Source organism: Mytilus californianus, unplaced genomic scaffold (genome assembly GCF_021869535.1).
Source record: "Mytilus californianus isolate M0D057914Y unplaced genomic scaffold, xbMytCali1.0.p SCAF_10, whole genome shotgun sequence".
Taxonomy (NCBI): domain Eukaryota; kingdom Metazoa; phylum Mollusca; class Bivalvia; order Mytilida; family Mytilidae; genus Mytilus; species Mytilus californianus.
The window spans coordinates 24,215,268-24,228,491 of record NW_026262582.1 but is presented as its reverse complement, the minus strand read 5'-3'; the positions used below and the strand labels follow the sequence as shown (position 1 = coordinate 24,228,491).

The following is a 13,224-nucleotide window of genomic DNA, read 5'->3' as shown; positions in this document are numbered from 1 at the left end:
TTAACTACAAATACATACCTACAGTCTGTTTATCTATCCTCCCTTACTACAAATACATACCTAAGGCTGTTTATCTATCCTCCTTAACTACAAATATATATCTAAAGGCTGTTTATCAATCCTCCTTAACTACAAATACATACCTAAAGGCTATTTATCTATCCTCCTGAACTACAAATACATACCTAAAGGCTGTTTATCTATCCCCCTTAACTACAAATACATACCTAAAGGCTGTTTATCAATCCTCCTTAACTACAAATACATACATAAAGGCTGTTTATCCATCCTCCTGAACAACAAATACATACCTAAAGGCTGTTTATCCATCCTTAACTACAAATACATACCTAAAGGCTGTTTATCTATCCTCCATAACTACAAAAACATACCTAAAGGCTGTTTACCCATCCCCTTAAACTACAAATACATACCTAAAGGCTGTTTATCCATCCTTAACTACAAATACATACCTAGAGGCTGTTTATCCATCCTTAACTACAAATACATACCTAAAGGCTGTTTATTTTTCCTCCTTAAACTACAAATACATACCTAAAGGCTGTTTATCCATCCTCCTTAACTACAAATACATACCTAAAGGCTGTTTATCCATCCTTAACTACAAATACATACCTAGAGGCTGTTTATCCATCCTTAACTACAAATACATACCTAAAGGCTGTTTATTTTTCCTCCTTAAACTACAAATACATACCTAAAGGCTGTTTATCTATCCTCCTTAACTACAAATACATACCTAAAGGCTGTTTATCCATCCTTAACTACAAATACATACCTAAAGGCTGTTTATCCATCCTTAACTACAAATACATACCTAAAGGCTGTTTATCCGTCCTCCTTAACTACAAATACATACCTAAAGGCTGTTTATCCATCCCCCTTAACTACAAATACATACTTAAAGGCTGTTTATCCATCCTTAACTACAAATACATACCTAAAGGCTGTTTATCCATCCTCCTTAACTACAAATACATACCTAAAGGCTGTTTATCCATCCTCCTTAACTACAAATACATACCTAAAGGCTGTTTATCCGTCCTCCTTAACTACAAATACATACCTAAAGGCTGTTTATCCATCCCCCTTAACTACAAATACATACTTAAAGGCTGTTTATCCATCCTTAACTACAAATACATACCTAAAGGCTGTTTATCTTCCCTCCTTAACTACAAATACATACCTTCAGACTGTTTATCCATCCCCCTTAACTACAAATACATACCTAAGGCTGTTTATCCATCCTCCTTAACTACAAATACATACCTAAAGGCTGTTTATCTATCCTCCTTAACTACAAATACATACCTAAGGCTGTCTATCCATCCTTAACTACAAATACATACCTAGAGGCTGTTTATCCATCCTCCTTAACTACAAATACATACCTAAAGGCTGTTTATCTATCCTCCTTAACTACAAATACATACCTAAAGGCTGTTTATCCATCCTCCTTAACTACAAATACATACCTAAAGGCTGTTTATCCATCCTCCTTAACTACAAATACATACCTAAAAGCTGTTTATCCATCCTCCTTAACTACAAATACATACCTAAAGGCTGTTTATCCATCCTCCTTAACTACAAATACATACCTAAAGGCTGTTTATCCATCCCCCTTAACTACAAATACATACCTAAAGGCTGTTTATCCATCCTCCATAACTACAAATACATACCTAAGGCTGTTTATCTTCCCTCTTTAACTACAAATACATACCTAAAAGCTGTTTATCCATCCTCCATAACTACAAATACATACCTAAGGCTGTTTATCTTCCCTCTTTAACTACAAATACATACCTAAAGGCTGTTTATCTTCCCTCCTTAACTACAAATACATACCTAAAGGCTGTTTATCTATCCTCCTTAACTACAAATACATACCTAAAGGCTGTTTATCTTCCCTCCTTAACTACAAATACATACCTAAAGGCTGTTTATCTTCAATACTTAACTACAAATACATACTTAAAGGCTGTTTATCTATCCTCCTTAACTACAAATACATACCTAAAGGCTGTTTATCTTCCCTCCTTAACTACAAATACATACCTAAAGGCTGTTTATCTTCAATACTTAACTACAAATACATACCTAAAGGCTGATTATCTATCCTCCTTAACTACAAATACATACCTAAAGGCTGTTTATCTATCCTCCTTAACTACAAATACATACCTAAAGGCTGTTTATCAATCCTCCTTAACTACAAATACATACCAAAAGGCTGTTTATCCATCCTCCTGAACTACAAATACATACCTAAAGGCTGTTTATCCATCCTTAACTACAAATACATACCTAAAGGCTGTTTATCTATCCTCCATAACTACAAATACATACCTACAGTCTATTTATCAATCCTCCTTAACTACAAATACATACCTAGAGGCTGTTTATCAATCCTCCTTAACTACAAATACATACCTAAAGGCTGTTTATCTATCCTCCTGAACTACAAATACATACCTAAAGGCTGTTTATCCATCCTTAACTACAAATACATACCTAAAGGCTGTTTATCTATCCATCCTTAACTACAAATACATACCTACAGTCTGTTTATCTATCCTCCCTTACTACAAATACATACCTAAGGCTGTTTATCTATCCTCCTTAACTACAAATATATATCTAAAGGCTGTTTATCAATCCTCCTTAACTACAAATACATACCTAAAGGCTATTTATCTATCCTCCTGAACTACAAATACATACCTAAAGGCTGTTTATCTATCCCCCTTAACTACAAATACATACCTAAAGGCTGTTTATCAATCCTCCTTAACTACAAATACATACATAAAGGCTGTTTATCCATCCTCCTGAACAACAAATACATACCTAAAGGCTGTTTATCCATCCTTAACTACAAATACATACCTAAAGGCTGTTTATCTATCCTCCATAACTACAAAAACATACCTAAAGGCTGTTTACCCATCCCCTTAAACTACAAATACATACCTAAAGGCTGTTTATCTATCTTCCTTTACTACAAATATATACCTAAGGCTGTTTATCTATCCCCCTTAACTACAAATACATACCTAAGGCTGTTTATCTATCCTTCTTAACTACAAATACATATCTAAAGGTTGTTTATCCATCCTTAACTACAAATACATACCTAGAGGCTGTTTATCCATCCTTAACTACAAATACATACCTAAAGGCTGTTTATCCATCCTTAACTACAATTACATACCTAAAGGCTGTTTATCCATCCCCCTTAACTACAAATACATACTTAAAGGCTGTTTATCCATCCTTAACTACAAATACATACCTAAAGGCTGTCTATCCATCCTTAACTACAAATACATACCTACAGGCTGTTTATCCATCCTTAACTACAATTACATACCTAAAGGCTGTTTATCCATCCCCCTTAACTACAAATACATACTTAAAGGCTGTTTATCCATCCTTAACTACAAATACATACCTAAAGGCTGTTTATCCATCCTTAACTACAAATACATACCTTCAGACTGTTTATCCATCCTCCTTAACTACAAATACATACCTAAAGGCTGTTTATCTATCCTCCTTAACTACAAATACATAACTAAAGCCTGTTTATCTATACCCCTTAACTACAAATACATACATAAAGGCTGTTTATCTTCCCCCCTTAACTACAAATACATACCTAAAGGCTGTTTATCCATCCTCCTTTACTACAAATACATACCTAAAGGCTGTTTATCTTCCCTCCTTAACTACAAATACATACCTAAAGGCTGTTTATCTATCCTCCTTAACTACAAATACATACCAAAAGGCTGTTTATCCATCCTCCTGAACTACAAATACATACATAAAGGCTGTTTATCCATCCCCCTTAACTACAAATACATACCTAAAGGCTGTTTATCTATCCTCCTTAACTACATGTACATACCTAAAGGCTGTTTATCTTCCATAAAATTCATTCTGAAAAGAAGATATAAAAGTAATATTAGTTCTTTGAAAGAAGTCTCAATCTTTACCAAGTTCTGTTTTTAATTTAAGGGCACTATAAACTCCTTGTCATAGCAAAGTTTAGAAGTTTTTAACTAGAACTGTGAGTGAACTCACAAAAGGATACCCAGTCCCACAATACTATTGGTACATTGAAGTAAGTTAGTTGTATTATCTCTCAATGTGTGTGTGTGTGGGGGGGGGGGGGGGGGGGGATCTCCTGACATAGAGTTCAAATCTTCTGATAGGTTTAATCAACTGACAGGGACATCAATCTTCTGGCATGTAAGTCAAATCATCTGATGGGGTGGTCAATTCTTCTGACAGGGCGGTTAATTCTTCTGATGGGGCAGCCAATTCTACTTATGCAGGATGGTCAAATAAACCGACAGGGACATCAGCCTCCTGGCATGGAAGTCAAATCTTCTGACGGGGCGGTCAACTCTTCTGACCGGGTGGTCAATTCTTCTGAGAGGGGCGGTCAATTCTAATAACATAATGGTCAAATCCACAGGCAGGGACATTAACCTCCTGGCATGGAGGTCAAATCTTCTGAAGGAGGGTCAATATAGTGACTAACATGATGATCAAATCAACTGACAGGGACATCAACCTCCTATCATGAAGGTCAAATCTTCTGTCGGGGTGGTCAATTCTACTAACAGGATGGTCAAATCAACAGACAGGGACATCAACCTCCTGGCATGGAGGTCAAATCTTCTGGTGGGGCGGTCAATTCTATTAACAGGATGGTCAAATCAACTGACAGGGAAATCAACCTCCCGGCATGGAGGTCAAATCTTCTGACGGGGCAGTCAATTCTACTAACAGGATGGTCAAATCAACTGACAGGGACATCAACCTCTTGGCATGGATGTCAAATTGTCTGATGGGGTGGTTGATTCTATTAACAGGATGGTCAAATCAACGGACAGGGACATCAACCTCCTGGCATGGAGGTCAAATCAGGAAGGTTAAAACTACTAAAAGGGAGTCAAGTCTCCCACTTGGAAGAAAAAAATTAAAATTTCTTCCTTTTTCAGCATTAAAGAAGTTTTTTCCTTGAAACCCCCTGAGGGGTTCATGCTTATATATTGGCGAGTCTTGGAAGTGTCTATGGGCCACTCGATATCCTCGGAATCACGATTCTCAGAATGTCTCGAAAATTTTCCATCTGTATATAGGTAGTTATTTATGTCTTTGATACGGTCCCTCTATGGATAGTACAACGTGACATTGTATATTTCAACAATCCAACAAACGGTTCATTTGTAGATTTGAAAGTAAAACGATAAAGACTAGGTTGCATTCTAAAAATCATTTAAATGTTAGAACCTATTTGCCTTTTGACAAACATATATGTTTTTAATCATGTGAATGTGTATTAAGTATCAAGTATAATGATAACGGAATTATATAATTCATGCTTTGAGACGGTCCCTCTACACGTTGTGTGTGTTGTATTTAATAAACCTGGGAATAGTTTATTGATATACAATGACCCTGGCCCAGAATAAACTGATAATTTCTGAACGTTTATAATTTGATATTTAGTATTTCAATCATAGCATGAGAAAATGTCGGGAAGAATGAAGAAAATTAAGAAAACGATATTTCTGTTAAAATATTTATCTAAGGTCGGAAACACATGTACAGTGGTCGGAAAGCAGAAAGATAATCAAACAAAAGGATTTTTCCGTAAACAAATATCTAATTTCATTAATAGATACTACCAGACTAAGAGAATATTCATTGTTAAGGTAAAAATGAGATAGAATATAATTAAAATTATAATGTATACGTGCATTATGTCTCACAGGTTTGATCAGTCATTACATTTATGAAAACTATATGTAACGTATGAGCACCAAAGAGCAGGGATGCGTACCCAACGTTAGCTAAATATCTAAATTTTAAACAGTCGTGAATGAAAAAATACTTGCGTGGTTTCAATTCACAAGGATTTTAATCCTTGCATCTCACAATAAAATGCTCCGCTGGGCGCAGCTTGATACGACCGCAGAGGTCGAACCCTGAATTGGGGCAAGTATGGACACAACATTCAAGCTTGATACAGCACTGAATTTGGATTGTGATTATATATTTGACACAGCATAGGTTTCTGACACAGAATGAATGTGGTCTAAGAACTTAAAATTTTTTAATTTACCTATTAAAAATATATCATTATTATTTGCTTTTATATATAAATCAGAAATAACCAATTTAAAATGGAAAATTTTAAAGAAGAAAAAAAGGAAACCCCCCCCCCCCCCCCCCCAATTTTTTGAACCCCCTTATGATTCATCACCCCCAAAATCAATCCCAGCATTCCCTTTGTGATATGGTACCTTTCAGTACAATTTCAGAGAGATCCACACACTTGAACACAAGTTATTGTCTGGAAACTAGAAAAATGCTTGTTTTTTGGCCCCATTTTGGCCCCAAATTCCTCAACTTTTAAGGCAATTACCCCCAAACTCAAACCCAGCTTTCCCTTTGTGATATGGAACCTTGTAGTACAATTTCATAAAGATCCATACACTTACACACAAGTTATTGTCATGAAACTAGAAAAATGCTTGTTCTTTGCCCCTTTTTGGCCCCTAATTCCTATAATTTTGAGGCAATTAACCCCAAAATCAATCCCAGCACTCCCTTTGTGATATGGAACCTTGTGGTACAATGTCAGAGAGATCCATACACTAACACACAAGTTATGTCTGGAAGTTACAAAAATGCTTATTTTTGGCCCCTTTTTGGCCCCTAATTCCTTAAATGTTGGTACCATAACCCCCAAAATCAATCCCAACCTTCCTTTTGTGGTATTGAGCCTTATGGTAAAATTTCATATAGATCCATTCAATTAAACTAAAGTTAGAGTGCGAAAACCAATGTGTCTTCGGACGACGACGACCATGATGACGACAACAACGCCAACGTCATACCAATATACAACCACAAAATTTTTTTGCGGTCGTATAAAAAACATAATTAATATTTTACAATAATCATAAAAAAATTTAATTACTATCATAATGTTAATTTTTATTTCTTTTATTAGTTCAACCTTGTAGCATCTAAATATTTGTACTATGGTACGGTTTTGAAAATTGTATTCATTGTGTTGGTCAGCTATCCTACATGTCTTGATTCATTCACATTATACATCACCCTGTTTGGTTTGCGTTCACAAAAATTCTGGATAAAATGTCAATGAATCCGGAGTCAAAACACTTGAGGTAGGTAGTTTAACATCCGAATTCAACAATTAGATTAATATATGTGATGACGCAAATGCGTATTCTTATCCAGAGTATAAAGTGTGTATGCTTTAATTTCTATTTAATATTTCTTGCGCAAAAATACCACGTTCTTGCATAAATATTAATTTCACACTCAAATTTTTTGCTTTTCTTATCTAAATTCAGGACACGGCAATAAGAGCTTGCCATGTGACTTTCAAGCACAGTCATCATTGCTTACAGTATTCTGACCTCTAGCTGTTTCTCTTTTGTTTTCTTTTTTGAGTCACTGTCCTTTTATAAACTTTGACATTTTCGAAATGCCAAGGATTTTCTACCCAAGGAATTGATTACTTAGCTTCGTACTTTATTTTGCCTTTTTAACTATTTTTATTAGAGCGTCACTGATGATTCTTTGTAGACCTAACTCGCATCTGGCGTACAACATGTTAATCCTGGTATTTTTTTATATCTACATGTCTTTTTATATAAATTGGTTCTTTTGAGAGTATGTTCAGGTATTCATAAAACTTCTGAAAATAAGATATTTTTCAAAACCAAGTTTCCCTGTAAAATATTTGGATTGATTTAAGTAAAATCAGGTAATCCTTAAAATTTGAGATGTTTTATGAGACCAAAATAAGTCTCTATATAAGAGGTCCAAATGAAGCTGGTGTGTTACTCTCAAAAAAAATATACGAAACCTTCTTATAAGTTGCATGCCACAGGGTTTCACTTCACATGGAAAATGGACTTTAAATTTATCTGTACAACATCTACCATGAGTACAGACAACTTCAATAATGAGTTGAGAATATGACGGCAACCATGCAGGAAACAAAATATAAAGATGTGAGAGATAAAATAAATGCATCCAGATTATAAAGCAAACTGAGTGCTTAAATTTATATTGCGATTGGTTTGTGCAATTTGCATTATACATCCGGTTTGTAGAAACTGGGATTTGCAATTGGATTATAAAAAAATGATGTACAAGTAATAAATGAATAGTCAAGCTTTAAAGTGTATATTCAAATAGTAGCTGTATATACACTTTTCTATTCACACCTATCCAACATTGCTTTCAACTGACTTGTGCAAGAATGACGGTGACTACTACACTCTATTACATATTTTTAATACAGGTAGTTTAACTTCATGATGACATTATCTCCTTCTATTCACAGTCAATTATTTCAATTCAAAAGCAAACAAAAATTCAGCAACAATCTTTTGGTGACCAGTCAGCGGTCTTAGGTTCACGTATTGCTTTTCTTTTTTTAAAGAAAGCAACTTGTTTTTAAAAGCCTAAATAGCTAATCAATTCATAACTGACTGATTCATTTTAACATTATATACCTCATATTATTTTGGATAAATACCAACAAAACAGTTTTACGGCAAATCTCCTCAGTCTTTGAAATTATCATTGCAAGAAGATCTTCCACTTCCAAAGTTTTAAAAGGTGACACATGGCAAACTTTCCCACAAATTGAAGACATAAAAGATCATTGGGGTTACATTAAGAAGCAGTCAATGTTTGCCCAACAAGGAAGCTGGATTGACCTTTGAGCATTATAATCCATTGTAAATTAATGATGTATAGTTTCAAATTATTGACCTTTTTGTTATTGGTGATAATTTTATTGGAAGATGTTAGCTTGTATGAAATATTAGCAAACTTTGGACATACAAGTAGTATGTAAACTTAAAAGTCAAGGTATAACAATATTGTCACTTCTAATTATCAATCACAAAGAACACGGATGTTGTATTTTTGGTTTGTATAACTTCAAGATAACCAAACAGTGCTATACCAAAATACAATTTTTGTTTCCTACTTATTTTTAATAATAAAATCTATAGGATTGTTTTAATAACTTCCAATGCACAAACTATCAAGGAACACTTTGCTAGTCTTCTAATGTATTCATGTTGTTTAAAAGTGCAAAGGCTATATTCTTTTAGAGGATTGATGAAAATAAATTACTTCTCTAACCATGACATTGTAGAATACAGAATACAATAATTCTAACATATCTAATAAAAATAATTCAAAATGAAAATTTTGTGAAATGTGGCATAAATTAATATCTCTTCAATCCTAACAACAATTGTATTTGATGACAGAAACAAAATTGTTATTTCATTAGACAATAAATTGAGCAGGCAGTTTAAAGGTTTTCATAACTTCTATATATATACATGTACATATCAAGTGAAAACAATTAAGGGAATCACATGAATTTCAAAAGAGTGAGAACGGAAGTATTGACAGGGTATTTATAAGCGGACTCACTTGCTATGCATACATGCATCACCCACCATTTTAATTTTCTTCTCCTTAAAGGTTTACATATTGCACTTTAAGACAGTAGAGCCTCTGAGATATATTTTTTTCAGTGTTCTCCCCAGTCCCTTAAAGCACCTCTGTCCCTGGTTCCAATTATTTTTTTGTTTTCTCTTTACTATAAACACCATCTAGGCCCACAAATATCAGGCAAGATAAATTCTTATTTTGTGAATAAAAAAAAACTAAATATAAAAAACTTACAATTTTAGGCATAAAGATCAAAACTGACATTAAGGTCTTTAAATGTCATGGTCAAATAATCATCATATGACTGACCTTTTAAAAAATTGAAATCCACCCTAGAATTTGTTTACACAATAACTATATGAATAAGATTTAGTTTCACTCATGACTATGAACATAAGACATGTAAGGTGTCAAATTTAAATATCAAAATTATTCAAAAACATTTTTCTCTCCTTCAGGGATATATATATATGTCATGTTTAAAAACCTACTTCATTCATATTGTTGTCATTAGAGGTGTTGCTTTGTTGATAATCATTGAGATCATCCATTTAAACAGGAATATTCTATGTACAGCATCATTAGCATTAAAAGATTTCTAATAATGCCAGAGCATCACTCAACCATTATATTTACACTTCTAGATATGCGCTACGTTGGATAGAAATCAACCTTATGCAAATGCTCATATACCTGTACACGTATATGACTTTGATTGATTTTGGTACATTAAAATATGAAATAAAAGATTAATTTTGGTCTGTTTTGAAGGATTCCTATATTTACTCAATTTTCAGTTAAAGATTTTTTCATCCCCATTAGGTTAACAGATGTATTGACAATGATTGATATTCATTTGCATACGATTGTTTTCTATCCAACACAGCAACCAAAAATTGAAATGAGGTAAATGATATGTGTCAATACTAATACAGTAACCCACCTACATTAAAATCAAAAGATTTCTGTTATCCTGTTACATTTTTATAAAGTTCATGACTTAATCATGTTAATTAACTCCAAACTTCTGACACACTGTCATTGTACCATTATAAATATTTTCGTCAAATCATTCACTGTGTATTGATACATTTATGAAACAATATCCACAAACACACTTGACAAAACCAAAACATAAAATAACAGTGATTTTATTGCTGTTTATCATCTTAAGTCTTTGACAAGAGACCTACAACACAGAGCAGAAACTCATATACCACTACATTACAACCTTAAGACAGCCTCTAGAACTAGTTTGAGGGGAATTAATATTCTAGTATTAAAATTCTTTCACTGAAAAAGACAAAGAATATTGTCAACCATCAGTCTTTTTGTCTGTTAGCTGTGAATTACATATGGTACCCTGCTTTGTCACTATATCAATAGAGTACATCATTATGGGGAAACACTCAGTAACAGCTAACAGATATATACAGTGTAGAATAAAGGGGGAGGGGTTAAACATGATTGTCTTCTTACACTAAATTTACTTCTGCTCTTTAGTCGAGTTGTTGTCTCTTTGACACGTTCCGCGTTTCCATTTTCAATTTTATTGATCATCTTTTTTTTCCAAATTAATTTGATAAAAACCTTTGCCCTTTATCAAGTCACTTAAACTGGGCTGCCAACGTGGTAGTCAAATACAAGAAAAAATTATTGTCAAAATCATTCTGGACTGAAATTATTTTTCAAGTAAATGAAACAAATTATCTGTCTGAGATCAGAGGTACATATTTTCCAAACCTTGATCTGCTAAATTAATTACACTGGGAAGTAAAACGCCCTCTGGTGAGATAATTTTCATTAATAATTCATATATTAAATACCAAATAATTTCCAATGATAACCACTCAGTTGCCCGAAATTGATTGAAATAATTTGTTTAATTAAAAAATTGAAAATAATAGTTTATAAATGTTCTACCTCTGAAGCCCCCCCCCCCCCCGCCCCCCCCCCCCCTTTTCTGGATTTGCCTTCATCAGGAACGCTCAAAGCAAAGAATGTATTTAGCGTTCAAGTACCAAAACACGTCAGAAAAAAAAACAATCTGTTTGAGATCAGAGGTACATATTTTATCCATCTTGATCGTGATCTGCTATATTAATAACACGGAAGTAGAAATCCCTCGGGGGGAAATCATTTTCATTAATAATTCATTTTTTATGAACATGTACCAGATAATTCCAAAAATAGCCACTAGGTTGCATGTCTGAAGAAAAAATAATTCTGGATTGAAATAATTTTTTTAAGTAAAAAATTGAAAATAATATATTTGTAGTTAATAAATTTTCTGCATCCGAAGCCCTTTTCTAGAATAACCTTCATAAGTAATGTTCAAAGCCAAGGATGTATAAGCATTTAAGTACCAAAACACGTCAGAAAAATAAAACATTCTGTTTGAGATTGGAATTAGCACATATTTTCCCTGTATATATCAGATATAATAATATTAACAAATGAAGGTAGATAGCCGTGGTGAAATAATTTTCATTAATAATTCATACATCAAATACCAGATAGTTCCAGATATAACCACTGAGTTGCCTGAAGAATAAAAATAATGAAAATCATGTTGACAAAATTCCACTATTAACTTTAATATGGACAAAGATAAGGGATAATAACATATTATTACGAGGTTAATAATAGGTTATTATCCCCTTATCTTTGTAACATGCCATGTATACTGTATGTTCTATGTAAGCTTCTGTCATAAATAAGGTCAGAAGTTTAGTAGTAATGTTGGTTATTTACAGATTTTATCTTGCTGATTGTTTTAGCTATTTACAATTTTTCTACTATTGTTTTTGCCAAATATGCAAAAATGGGTGAAAATCATCATTAAAGGGTAATAACTCATGTAAGGAATGAACTGACAATTTTGGCAGATTAGGTTTGTATATCTTGTCCTGTTGATCGATCACTCTTAATGGTTACATTTTTCTATATCAACATTTTTTTTGCCAAAAAATGAAAAAAAATTGATAAAAATTGTCATTTAGTGGCAATATCTCGGGATAAGCAGTTGTCATTTAGTGGCAATATCTCGGGATAAGCAGTTAACAATGGTTAACCTATGATATCGGCCAGGTTGAAAAATTTGTAGATCTTGTCCTGTAGATCATTTTGGTATTATCATAGTTTCTCTCTCATCTATATCATAAGACCAAAACAGGGTTGGGTGAGCTAAAAAAATATATTTTCATGGATCATGGATTTCATACAATCCTTTAAAAGCAATTTCAATCTAATTACATAACATCTCTGCACTCAACACAAAGTTGAGATCTCACAATTTATGTTTAACACCGCCACATTTTAGCGCCTGTTCCAAGTCTGGAACCTCTAGTCTTTGTTAGTCTTGTGTGTTTTTTAAAATGTGGTTCATCATGATTATATGTTTCGGAGTTTAGTGTGGCTTCCATTTTGCTGAACTAGTATACAATATTGTTTCAGGGCCAGCTGAAGCCAACCTCAGAGTACGAGATTTTCTCGCTGCGTTGAAGAACCATTTGTCATGTTTGTGGCCTGTTTTTGTAACAGTGGTTTGATTCCGCCAGTGTACTTTATCCGTAGGATGAAAATTCCTAGTGTTTCTTATCCACCAACAAAAAATCACTAGGTTTTTTAATACAGTTCCAGTGTAAAATATCCATCACT

General features: G+C 33.5%; 1 protein-coding gene across 24 annotated transcripts in view; it reads right to left on the bottom strand.

Moving 5' to 3' along the window:
* LOC127717804 (inositol-trisphosphate 3-kinase homolog) overlaps window positions 1-13,224 on the bottom strand; it is a 96,799-nt gene that overhangs the window by 70,858 nt on the left and 12,717 nt on the right. For 2 of the 24 annotated variants that reach the window (XR_007989400.1, XR_007989401.1), the window contains exon 1: window positions 228-299. The gene's annotated coding sequence lies outside the window, so the exon portion shown is untranslated. The other 22 variants (XR_007989397.1, XR_007989385.1, XR_007989409.1 and 19 more) reach the window with 22 other exon arrangements.